The sequence below is a fragment of the Diceros bicornis genome, chromosome 22, assembly GCF_020826845.1.
Source record: "Diceros bicornis minor isolate mBicDic1 chromosome 22, mDicBic1.mat.cur, whole genome shotgun sequence".
Taxonomy (NCBI): domain Eukaryota; kingdom Metazoa; phylum Chordata; class Mammalia; order Perissodactyla; family Rhinocerotidae; genus Diceros; species Diceros bicornis.
The window spans coordinates 30,589,525-30,603,106 of record NC_080761.1 but is presented as its reverse complement, the minus strand read 5'-3'; positions in this window follow the sequence as shown (position 1 = coordinate 30,603,106).

Here is a 13,582-nt window from a genome sequence, read left to right as displayed (position 1 = left end):
TTTCTACTTTTATTTAAAATGTGTACATATTTACAAAGAACAAAATCTTAGAAACACATATATCCAAATTTTAGCAATGGTTCCTTTTATATGTTGGGATTACAGGCATTTATATTTCATTTTAAATTTGTACTTTATTTTTCAAAATCTCTGAATTCCACACGTATTACTTTGGTAATTAGAAAAAAATTAAATTCCCATGATACTGTATAATATGGGAGTATGTAGTTTCATGCTTCACATGATTAAAGATGTAGGGTTGGGTTTAGGAAAAAAAATATTAAGGTTATTGGTCATTTTATGTAGTAATGGTGTTCAACAAATTTGTATCAAGTTTATTTGTATAAAAAGACATGATGAGTTCAGCTTCAGGGTGAAAAGGAGTAAGCACACTCTGTCTCTTCCACTGATCCAACTGAAAAACCTAGACAGAATGCATGGAATATTCTGAGGACTATTAAAAGTAAGTAATATCAGGTTAATTGGGGAAGACCAGAAATCAGAGTACCAGTGAAGTGGAGTTGAGTTTACCATTCCCCCCCCACTTTGTATCCTCCAGTCTGGTCTCAACACAGCCCCAAAACAGGAAGGATACACTTGTGTGTACAAAGATAGCTCTAGAAGTTATGTAGTTCAGGCTGGTGAAGAGGGAAAGGGATCTCCTGGCAGTGACTAGTGGTAGGGGCAACAGGCACCTAAAACTCTGAGAGAGAGGAACCTTGCTCTCCAACTGGATGATTTGTGGTCCCAAGAGAATGTAGCAACCACCGTTGCTGTTTTTCTCTCTCTGTGTCTTCCCAGCAATTGATTCTACGATGAGTGAGGGAAAGTGTGCAGCAGAGTAAGGTAAATAAAGGCCCAGATTTCTGGTAAAAGAACCACAAAGTGAACCTAGGCAACTGAAAAGTACTGAAGAAATCACCGAAGAGAAAGATGTTGGAAAAGTGCCCCAAAAACGTAGTTTCTGAACTCCTGAGCTCACCCGCAAGCTGCCTATGCATGGATCTGATCCTAAATAGCATAACAAAATCTTTGACAACTAAAAGACCCCTGCCCCTGTTCCACACTGGCCACATGCAGGACAAATCCAAACAGCACTGCAAAGACTTAGAAAATGGAAGTGACATAGAAACCACAACCCACAGAAGGCTAGATGGAACTTGTGGTCTGAATCAAACTGGGTTAATTGCCTGCTAAAATAGAAATCTCAACATACTCCATAAGCTATAAACAAGATACAGAGTCTCATAACATTATATTCAAAATGTCTAGGATACAATCTAAAATTCCTTGACATATGAAGAACCATGAAAATCTTAGCTTACATGGGAGAAGACAATGAATTAATGCCAAAACAGATAATACAGATGTTGGAATGATCTGACAAAGAGTCTAAAGCAGCTATTATTAAAAAGCTCTAACAAGTAAGGGCAAACATTATTGAAATGAATGGAAAGATAGAAACTCTTAGCAAAAAAATAGAAGATATAAAAAGACACGGAATAGAAACTTTAGGGTTGGAGAGAGGGTGAGGGAATTGGTGAGATGTTGGTCAAAGGGTACAAACTTGCAGTCAGAAGATGAATAAGTTCTGCGGATCTGATACACAGCATTGTGATTATAGTTAACAATACTGTATTATATACTTGAAAGTTGTTAATAGACTAGATCTTAAATGTTCTTACCACAAAAAAGAAATGATAATTATGTGACATGATGGACGTATTAGCTAATGCTATGGTGGCAATCATATTGCAGTACATAACTGTATCAAGTCAACATGTTGTAGGTTTAAACTTACACAATGTTATATGTCAATTATATCTCAATTTTAAAAAGAAAGAAAGAAAAAGGTGAAGAGGACACTTTTAGCAGGTTCTCTTGGGGAGCTGTCATTTCCTAGCCACGCTTGTAACCAGAGAGCAACAGCCCAAACATTCAAATAAAAAGAATTGTAGTTTATCAAAAGGGTGATGATTAAGTCTCCAGATAATGTATAATGAAATTTGAAGTAAAACTGAAACATTTTTCCCCAAAGTTTAAATTGCCCTTATGAGATGCATATATTTAAACATTTCAGTAGGAAGATTTAAACTTTGAGAAGAAACATATTGAAATAGGCATCTCAGAAGAGCTAAAAATTTAAAGAACATAGAGGGAACTTGGGGTAGATTCTTTACTGGATTTGATATTTCACTTCAGCACATGTGCATACTTTACCATAGCTAAAACCAGCTGTGGCTGGCAAACAACCACTCATCAGCCCAACTGGATAGTGAAGATGGATCCTGAGACCTAGGGAGAAAGAGAAATTGGCATTTCAAGCCTAGTAATTATAACTTTTTATTTATTTATTTTTCCCCAAAGCCCCAGTAGATAGTTGTATGTCATAGCTGCACATCCTTCTAGTTGCTGTATGTGGGATGCGGCCTCAGCATGGCAGGAGAAGCGGTGCATCGGTGCGCGCCTGGGATCCGAACCGGGCTGCCAGCAGTGGAGTGCGAGCACTTAACTGCCAAGCCACGGGGCCGGCCCTTTTTTTTTTTTTTAAATTATTTATTTATTTATTTTCCTAAAGCCTAGTAATTAATATAAAAGAAAAAAAAAACAAACATACTGGAAGATAGTACTATTCTTTAAATAAATTAGGTTAAAAATTTAAAAAAGCCATTTTAGAACTGAAAATATAACAGCTAAAAAAACCCAAAACACCTTACAGAAGAATGTAAATGACAGAGGAAAGAGCCAATAAACTTGAGGATAGATCAATAGAAATTATCCAAATTGAACAACAGAGAAAAAAAGGTCTCCTCCCCACCAAAAACAAAGAGAACCTCATGGATTTGTGAACAATACCAAAAGGGCTAACATTCAGGTCACTGGAGTTTCAGAAGGAGAGGAGAAAAAGTACATTATCAAAAATATATGTATTTGAAAAACAATGGCTAAAAATTTACCAAATTTGGCAAAAGACAATAACCTATAGATTCAAGAAGGTCCGCAAACTCTAAACAAGAAAACACAAATGAACTTGAATCAAAATACATTACAATCAAATTGCTGAAAACTAAAGAGAAAGAAAATCTTGAACACAGCCAGAGAATAACAATGTATTGCTTATAGGTAAAAAAAAAGATTCATATGTCTGTGGAGGCAGAGGGAACTTAACATTTTTAAAGTGCCAAAAAAAGAGATGTCAACTCAGAATTCTATACCCAGTGCAATATCTTTCAGGAATGGAGATGAAATAAAGACATACTCAGATAACAGGAAACTCAGAAAATTTGTTACAAAAAAAAAACCTGCTCTAAAAAATTGCTAAAGGAAATTCAGACATAAAGGAAATAATATCAGACAGCAACTAGGAACATCAAAAAGAAAGGAAGAATAACATATAATGTAAATGCCTGGGTAAATAGAATAGATTATTCTTTTCCTGTTAATTTCTTTAAAATATGTTTGATAGTTGAAAGCAAAAATTATAACATTGGTTTTTTTTTTGGCTGAGGAAGATTAGCTCTGAGCTAATACCCGTGCCAGACTTTCTCTATTTTGTATGTGGGTCACCGCCCCAGTGTGTCTGATTAGTGGTGTAAGTCCACACCTGGGACCCAAACCCATGAACCCAGGCCGCCGCAGTGGAATGTACCAAACTTAATCACTATGCCATGGGCCCAGCCCCTATAACATTGTCTTACTGAGTTTACAATGTACGTAGATGTAATATATAACATAACTACAACACAAAGGAGGAAAGGTAAAGGGACTTAAATGGTGGTTTATTTGCAATGATAAAATATCGATTCTAAACAAACTGTGAGAAGTTAAGTATGTACATCATGATCCCTGCAGCAACCACTACATAAAACTGTACAAAGAGACATAGCTAAAATGCAATCAATAAATTAAAATGGAATAACAAAAACTGTTCTCATTTCTCAAAAGATAGCAGAAAAGGGATAAGAGAGGAATGAGAAACATAGAAAATAAACAGAGAACAGATAGTAAAATAAGAAATTTAAATTTAAATATCAATAATCATATGACTGTAATTGCTCTAGACACACCAATTAAAAGACAGAGATTGTTAGAATGGATTAAAAAACATGATCCAACTATATGTTGTCTACTAGAAACTGAATTCAAATATAATGATACAGTTAGGTTAAAATTTAAAGGGTGGAAAAAATATATAAACACTAATAAAAAAGGAAATTGGAGTAGCTACGTTAATGTCCAAAGTAGACTTCAGAGCAAAGAAAATTACCAAGGATTAAGTGGGTTTATTAGTTATCAATTGCTATGTAACAAATTACTGCAAAAGTTAGTGGCTTAAAACAACACACATTTATCATCTCACAGTTTCTGTGGGTCAGGAATCTCAGCATGGCTTAGCTAATCTCTCTTAGCTAATCCCAAACTTCTGTGCTTTGGGATCTCTCACAAGGCTGCAATCAAAGGTCAGCTAGGGCTGTGTTCTCACTTGAAGGCTTAACTGAGGAAGGATCTGCTTCCAAGCTCACTCATGTCATTGTTGGCAGGATTCAGTTCTTCCCAGGCTGTTAAACTGAGGGCCTCAGGTCCTCGCTGGCTGTTTGCCAGAGGACATCCTCAATTCCTTGCCATATGGGCCTCTCCACAGGGTTGCTCACAATATGACATCATCAGAATAAGTGCACAAGAAGAACCAAAGAGAGAGTGCAATCAAAGAACAAACAAACAAAAAAGTCACAATATTTTATAAACCTAATCTTGGAAGTGATGGCCCATGATTTTTGCCATATTCTATTTCTTAGAAGCAAGTCACCATGTCCAGCCTACATTCAAGGGGAGGGGATTACATAAGGGTGCAAATAACAGGAGGTGGGAATCATTAGGAGCCATTTCAGAAGCTGCCTACCACAGAGGAACATTACAATAATGATAAAAGACTCAACTCATCAAGAAGATGTAACAACCCTAAATGTGGATGCACCTAACAGCAGAGTTTCAGAATATATGAAGTAAAAACTGACAGAACTGAAAGGAGAAATAGAAAACCCATAACTATAGTTGGAGACTTCAACACTCCTCTCTTATTAATTGATAGAACCAGTAGACAGAAATTCAGCAAGGATATCAAAGAATTGAACAACACTACTAACCAACTGGATCTAACTGTCATTTATAGAATATTCCACCCAACAGCAGAGTACACATTCTTTATAAGTATACATGAAATATTCATCAAGGTAGACATATCCTGGGTGATAAAAAAAATCATAACAGGGGCCGGCCCCATGGCTTAGCGGTTAAGTGCGCGCACTCCGCTGCTGACGGCCCGGGTTTGGATCCTGGGCACGCACCGGCGCACCGCTTCTCCGGCCATGCTCAGGCCGCGTCCCACGTACAACAACTAGAAGGATGTGCAGCTATGACATACAACTATCTACTGGGGCTTTGGAGGGAAAATAAATAAATAAATAAAATTATAAAAACAAAAAAAATCATAATAAATGTAAAGGAATTGAAATCATACACAGTATGTTCTCTGACCATAATGGAATTAAACTAGAAATGAATAACAGAAAAATCTCTAAACACTTGGATATTAAACAACATACTTCTAAATAATTCATGGGTCAAAGAGGAAATCACAAATTAGAAAAGATTTTAATCTGAATGAAAATGAAAATTTGAATGATATTGGAAAATATTTTAATCTGAATGAAAATGAAAATATACTACAAAATTTGTAGGATACAGCTAAAGCAGTGTTTAGGGGAGATTTTATAGCATTAAATGCCTATACTGGAAAAGAAGAAAGCTTTCATATCAATAATCTAAGGTTTAAGAAATTTAAGAAAAGTGGAAAAAGAACAAAATAAACCCAAAACAATTAGAAGAAAAGAAATAATAAGAGCAGAAATAAAATTGAAAATAGAGAAATAATACAGAAAATTAATGAAACCAAAAGATGGTTCTTTGAAAACATAAAAAAATTGATAAACCTCTAGCAAGATTGAAAAAGAAAAAAAAAAGGGAGAACACATGAATTACCAATATCAGAAATGAAAGAGGGGATTATCACTACATAGTGGAGGTGTGCACGCTATTTGTAGTATTTTGAAAGTATAATAGGCAGTTTGGGGTAGATGAAACAGCAAGAGGTTTGGAGTTGACAGACATGGGTGCAAATCCTGGTGCTTTTACTAACCAGCTGTGATATAATGCCAATTACCTCACCTTTTAAGTCTCAGTTGTCTCCTATGTAAAATGAAGCTTGTAATATTTTAACTCAAAGACCAAAAGATGAGGTTTAAATGAGATTAAAGTCAGTGAAGAGCCTGGCACATACAATGTGCTCAACAAATGATACTTTTCTACTCGCTATCTCCTCTCAGGAATGACATTTACCAATAATAAGGATAGATAACAGGCATATGTTTCTTTGTTTTTATTACCAATTATATAAATTCATTATAAGATAGTTTTTATACTTAAAGATTTCCAATACCACCTTATCATGCTGATCAAAAGCTCTATTTCACATATTAATATATTTATATCTATGCAGCATCTTTCTCTCTCTCTCTCTGTATATATATCTAACAAGATTTAAACCAAATAGGACACCAAATTTAATGCTACTTTTGATCATTTTGTTTGATAATTAAAAATTGCCAACCTAGTATCCATGAGGGAAGCCCTAGCGGAAACCATAGGATTAATGTGTCCAGTGATATGTAATTTTACAAAGCCCACACAAGACGGCAGATTTTAGATAGGATTTTCTGCATCACAAATTAATTAGGATTTTTCTACAATCCTGGAGCACAGCCAGTTGATACAGAAGGTGGAAACTTCCTCCTGATTTCTTCTTTGTGGGTGATAGTTGAGATATTTTCTAGTTGAGATATTTGGGAACCTTATTGCCAGGTAGCCAAATTAGAAGAAGCAAGTACTATGAGGGTTTCTGGGGGGGGGGGGGGAAGGAACGAACAAATACCAACCACTGAAACCCAAACAGCCAGATCCATTTCTGCAATATTTTCTACTTTGTTAAAAAAAAAAAAAGCCGGGGCCGGCCTGGTGGCGCAAGCGGTTAAGTGCGCGCTCCGCTGCGGTGGCCCGGGGTTCGCCAGTGCAGATCCCCGGTGCGCATCGACGCACGGCTTGGCAGGCCATGCTGTGGCGGTGTCCCAAATAAGTGGAGGAAGATGGGCACGGATGTTAGCCCAGGCCCAGTCTTCCTCAGCAAAAAAAGAAGAGGATTGGCAGATGTTAGCACAGGGCTAATCTCCCTCACACACACACACAAAAAGCTACCTGCTATATTTTATCACTACAATTTGGGAGAGAGGAGTACATGAAAGGTAGATATTAGTTGGGTATCTTTCTGAATCATTTTGATGACTTCAGTAATTTTTTTAATGCAATAGTCTTTTATTTTATCCCTTCATTTTTTTCCCTCTACTTTTATTTTAATCATGTTTTATACAAGTCTTTGACAAGATCATACTGTGTACAAAGAACTGTGTGTAAATGGGGGAGGCGAGGGAGATGGATGTAGGGGAGTAGGGAGTAAGTCATACATTCTAAGCAACTCTCTCTCCTTAAGGACACTGTAGTCTCAGAGGGAAAATGAGACAATTACAGAAATACTATAGCACAGGTAGAAAGTGAGATGTGAAGTTTTATCAAATGTAAAGGAGAGGATTATCTCACTCTGGGATGAGTAGTGAAAAGGGAAGAAAGTGACATATATTGAGAACTAACTATGTGGTGGGTATTGAGCTAGATGGTTTACATGCGTGATTTAATTTCATATCGTTTTTACCCTGTTAGATGATTATCACAATGCCCTTTTTTCAGACACGGTAACTGAGTCTTGGGGAGGATAAGTAACTGGGGCAAGTTTCCAGATAGGAAGCAGCAAAATCCGGGATTGAACCCAGGTCTGTTTGCCTCTAAAGATGCATGTGGGAGAGGTATCATCTATTACTATTTTTATTTTTGAAAATGATTTATTGCATTTTTAAGAAATAGAAACTCTATGTATGTTCATTGTAGGATAGAAGAATTGTAATACATTGAGAAGGCAGGAAACAGACATCCAGGCACAGCACCGACACAGACATGGAGGTGGGAAGAGAGAAATGGTGGGCACTCAGGCTGACTGGAATGGGGCAACCTATAGACTGATCCTAAGTTCTCAGACCTAAAAACGCCTTTAAAAAGAGAAGAAAAGAATACATCATTGAAATCTGCACAGGGATGAAAGCTGTGTCAATACATCTGCAGATTATTTCTAGAGTCTCTCCATTTGACCTTGGTGTCCTGCTTCCACTGAGTCTCTGTTCTGGGTTTCCCTGCCGCCTCTGAATTATGATACATCCACCGAACACACAGAGGTGAACGTATTAAGTCCTCAGAATGCTGGTACCAATGCGTATCATTTCTTTACAATATGGTTGTTGAGCTCCTATCATAAGCCTGCCCTAAGCCATAAGTGCCAACATGAATCAAATGGAGGCCCTGCCTCATAATCCTTATACCTTACTTGGGCCTCTCTTGAATTCCCTGTCAAATTATGAGCTCCTTTGGGGTTCCTGTGTAATTTCTTGCAGTTGAGCAGAGGGGTTAAAGGGATAGACTTGATGTCAAACAGACCTGGGTTCAAGTTGCAGTTCTGTTCCTTGTGAATTGTGGAAACTTGATCACAGAGCTTCTGTGAGCCTCAGTTTTCTTCTCTGTAAAATGGAGATAATGCTAACAGCAGCTTGTGATGATTTAACAAGACAAGGCAAGTTGAGTGCTTAGCACAGTGCCTGCTAACTAGTAAGTGCTCAATCAATGGTAGCCAGCAACTGGAGGATGATGAACTAGGGCAGAGGGAAGAGTGAAAACCCCAGCCTTGTCCTTGTAGTCTGAAAAATTAAGTTTTATAGATAAACAGCAACCTTGGACTAATTATAGTCTCCATGAGCTTTTGGGTGGCTCACAACTATGTGAGCCGCAGCCACAGGCTGCCTGCTCCTGATACCACCAGGATCGCCCCTGACACGTCTGGGATGTGTTTAGTGCTCTCTTCAGTGTAACTTCTGACTAGTGCCCAATTAAAGACCTTGAATTTCTGCAACCCTCAAATGGTCTTCTTCCACGTTGACTTGGTTGATGTAGAGGAGTGTTGATGGTAAAAGGAGGACCATGTGTCCTGAGTGAGCAAGTTGTCATGAAGTAATTGGTGAGAAAACTGTTTCATGAGCTAGATTCTACAGGGAGTAACAGAAATTAGGCCACACTGAAGCGTACATCTTAATTTCAAATGGAAATTGTGACCCACAGTGCGCAGGCTCCTGCTCCTTGTTCTTGGGTGAGAGGCTAATATCTGCGGAGTTTAGCAAAGGGAAGAGTCTTCAGGGTGGGGGGACCTTGCAGTCTGAAGTTGGTGCCTCAGAGGAACTGCGTCTCACCCTCACAGGCCATAAGTGAGGGGCCGCTCCATTGTGTCTCTGACCTTGTCACCTATCATCCTTCCCCTCTCTCACTCTGCCCTAGCTCTCAGGATAAGCTATTCTTGGGTCTGCAATTCAAGGCAATGTATTTCTTTCAAAGTTTCACCTCTGGACCAATGATCAAAGCATTCAGTTAAGACCCATGTTCACATTATTTGTGCTTGTTATAAATTGGTCTGATGTTTTCCTAACTAACCTGAACTGTTCATATTTAGATGAGACATCGTAAAGAAATCATTCTCAAACCTTGCTAAGGAAAGAGATATATTTGTCAAAGTATAAAAATAATGTAATTGGGGCCAGCCCGGTGGCATAGTGGTTAAGTTCGCACACTCTGCTTTGGTGGCCCAGGGTTCGCAGGTTTGAATCCTGGGCATGGACCGATGCACTGCTCATCAAGCCATGCTGTGGCAGCATCCCACATACAAAATAGAGGAAGACTGGCAACAGATGTTAGCTCAGGGCCAATATTCCTCACCAAAATATTTAAAAATTAAAAATATATATATATATAGTCCATTTTATTTTTAAATTTAGTATTGAACAGGTATTATCATGTTGATACTCACAGGATAAAATATTAAAAATATAAAATGATATACATGGACAATGTCCAGTCTGGTTGTCTCCTCTGAACTTTAGTCTTGTTAGATGTACCCAATTCCCACTCCAACCTCACCAATCAACTCCCTCAACTCTATTACTAGCTTCTTGTGTGTTCTCCCAGAATTTTAATTAATATACAGGTATATATGACTATACAAATATATGCATAACTATACTTACATACGGGAAATATAGAATGGTTGCTACATCTACTTTTTTTTGACAAGGAAAAACTTTTTAAATTACAAACTCATGGGCCGGCTCCGTGGCTTAGCGGTTAAGTGCGCGCGCTCTGATGCTGGCGGCCCGGGTTCGGATCCCGGGCACGCCCCAAGGGCACGCCCCAAGGCACCACTTCTCCGACCAACCCGAGGCCGAGTCCCACGTACAGCAACTAGAAGGATGTGAACCTATGACATACAACTATCTACTGGGGCTTTGGGGGGAAAAAATGAATAAATAAAATCTTAAAAAAAAAAAAAAATTACAAACTCAATTCATTTGATGTATTTCAAAAGGTGCAGGGCCGGCCCCATGGCTTGGCGGTTAAGTGCGCGCGCTCCGCTGCTGGCGGCCCGGGTTCGGATCCCGGGCACGCACAGACGCACCGCTTCTCCGGCCATGCTTGGGCCGCGTCCCACATACAGCAACTAGATGGCTGTGCAACTATGACATACAACTATCTACTGGGGCTTTGGGGGGAAAATAAATAAATAAATAAAATCTTTAAAAAAAAAAAAGGTGCAATATTTTTCTTCGTTATCAATAAAAGGAGTTAGGAATTAATTTCAAAGAAATAAGGAAATGGCAAACAAATTACCTTAAAAGTCACCATCATATAGGCATTGCATCTTAGAAAAGAGGGGTAAGTCAGGTTCTACCCACTTTCATGAGATTCATCAAATACTTGACCTATTCAAGGGTGGAGAGAAAAGGCAACATTTAAAAAGCAGTGCACGTTATTAAATGAGGCATTTGCAATACTCCTTCCTAAGAACACCAGGTGGGGACTATGCTTTCTAAACTAGATCTAGGAGGGGGAATGTGGAATAAATCTGTCCTCCTCCTTTCAAAGGCTGTTCACTGGTTAATGAATGAAAAAACAAGATAAAACCACCACCACCACCACCTCACCCACACTGCCAAAAAAGAAAAATATAATGCTAGGAGTCCCAGATAACTCTCCAGACAGTGAGCAGCTTTAACAATTGAAGCCTAGAATTAGTCTGCTACAAAGTCATCATGAGCTTGCCTCACTTTTAAACTCAAAAATTTTTTCTGGGGCTGGCCCCGTGGCGTAGCGGTTAAGTGCTCGTGCTCCGCTGCTGGCGGCCCGGGTTCAGATCCCAGGCGTGTACCTACGCACCACTTGTCAGGCCATGCTGTGGTGACATCCCACATAAAGTGGAGGAAGATGGGCACGGATGTTAGCTCAGGGCCAGTCTCCCTCAGCAAAAAGAGGAGGATTGGCATAGATGTTAGCTCAGGGCTGATCTTCCTCACAAAAAAAAAAAAATTTTTTTTGTAACAATAAAAACAAAAACGAGTTCTGATCACTTTTCTGACAAAATTACTCAAATTTAACTAGTATTTAAACTGAGTTGGGAGGAGGAAAGATGCCATACTTATGGGCCTTGGGCCTTGTCTCACACAAGTGCATGTGGGTGGGTACAGAGCATCTGTCGTGACTGCTGTCAAGCAAGGCTGAGAGATTCAGCTGGTAAAGAAACCATGAGCCCTTTTTAGATTAGAGAGTTTATTATTTACATAGACAGCAATAGCAAGATCAGCAAAGGTGCCAGCTCCCCGTATCCCTTGCCCCACCAAATGACACCAAAACAAAAACAGTACAACATGGGTGATGGGGAGCTCTGTTTCTGAAAAGCCAATTTCATACTCAGCAGTTTGAGTATTTCATGCTAAGCAGTTTTATAGCATGCAGTTGACACTAAAGTATGGAGAAGAAGGGAATTTCGAGGCAGAAATCCTTATATCTCACCAGAATCTAGGAGGCGATGAGAAATTGTCTCATGACAGCCTCCAGGGGAGATAAAAAGGTGGGTGAGAAACGGCCTTGTAGCAGCTCCTCACATGCCTGCCATTCTCCCATGTTCTGAGAGGATTATGGGACATTTACCAAGACTTAGATCAACTGAGGGTAGGCCTTGTCTATGGCCTTGTCTACATAGATACATCAAGGACACCTGCACAAAGCAGATTCCCTACAACTCCACCCCCTAACCTTTCACATCACCAATCAAGAACTCTTTTTAGAACATAGGCCACCCCATCAGATATCCTAATACAAATCCTTTTTATTTGTCCTAGGCAACGTAGATCCAACGATCAGTTAAATTTAGAGTAGTTGCTACAGTTTGTGAATAAGATGAGGCTAAAGGAAATCAGATCAATGTCCAGAAAGTTGATCTTGTTCTGTCATCCTGAGGGATTCCTGGAGTCAGCAGCTGCTAGGAGGTTTCTGAGAGTTGTTACATTTGAGATTCCCCATTGGCCAGTGGTCACGTTGAGAGTGGTGGTGGCGCTCTGCATTAAATTGGCCATATGCTCTGCAGATAAGAGCTGAGAGAGATTAATGGTCCCTCCTCAATCCTTACCCTCCCTTGCAGCCAAGGTTGTTGCTGTGCTACCACAGCCATGTGCTTGCTATCAGTCCCTGCAGCAATAATATCACCCTTTTACCAGTCCTCCCCATGTCTTACATCATATGCCCAGACTCATTTCTAGGTGGCTCAGCAGTTTCTTCCTTGTCCACCTGTACCACCCTAGAACATCTCCCATCCTCTGATATGTAGGCCACACTAAGCCCACTTTAGAGTTGTCATGTGATATCCATGATCATTATAATCATTTCATAACTGCCCAAATCCAGCAAGCTTAGCTAGGCAGCAAAATAAACACTAAGTGAGTGTCTCCCATCCTCTGGCTCTTCTTTGCTATCACAAATTCCAGTAGCCCAGTTCCCCAGGGGTTGGACATAGGAGGAAAAAAAAAAGAATGAGAAGGGTTAATTACATAGCCCATTTGCCAAGACCAGCCAGGTCCAGTGCCCCAGACTATGTGTCCCCAAGTTCCATTTGCTACTTGACTGTGTAGTTAGCAGTTGGGGCACGCGTGCCAGGCTTCCTTGGTCTCAGGAGGGAGAATCACTAGAGCTTATTTTCAGGCCCAGTCCCGATTTGTAGATGGATTGCCATGCCCTGTGTGATAGTGTGTCCAGGTGGCTATGGTCCTTACCTGGGAAGCTCAGGTCAAATCAGCTTGTTGATTCCAATGATGTTCATCCTCCAAGAGTCCTTTTCCATCGGCATCCACATGGGTCGCAAACAGAGGGCATGGGTCACGTGCAATCTTCTGCCATAATGGTTGGTCCCGAAGCCTGAGACTTGATTATCCAATTTTCCTGCTGCTAGGCACCAGACTACACTGCTAGCCCACTGGCTAATGTCATGAGTCAATGA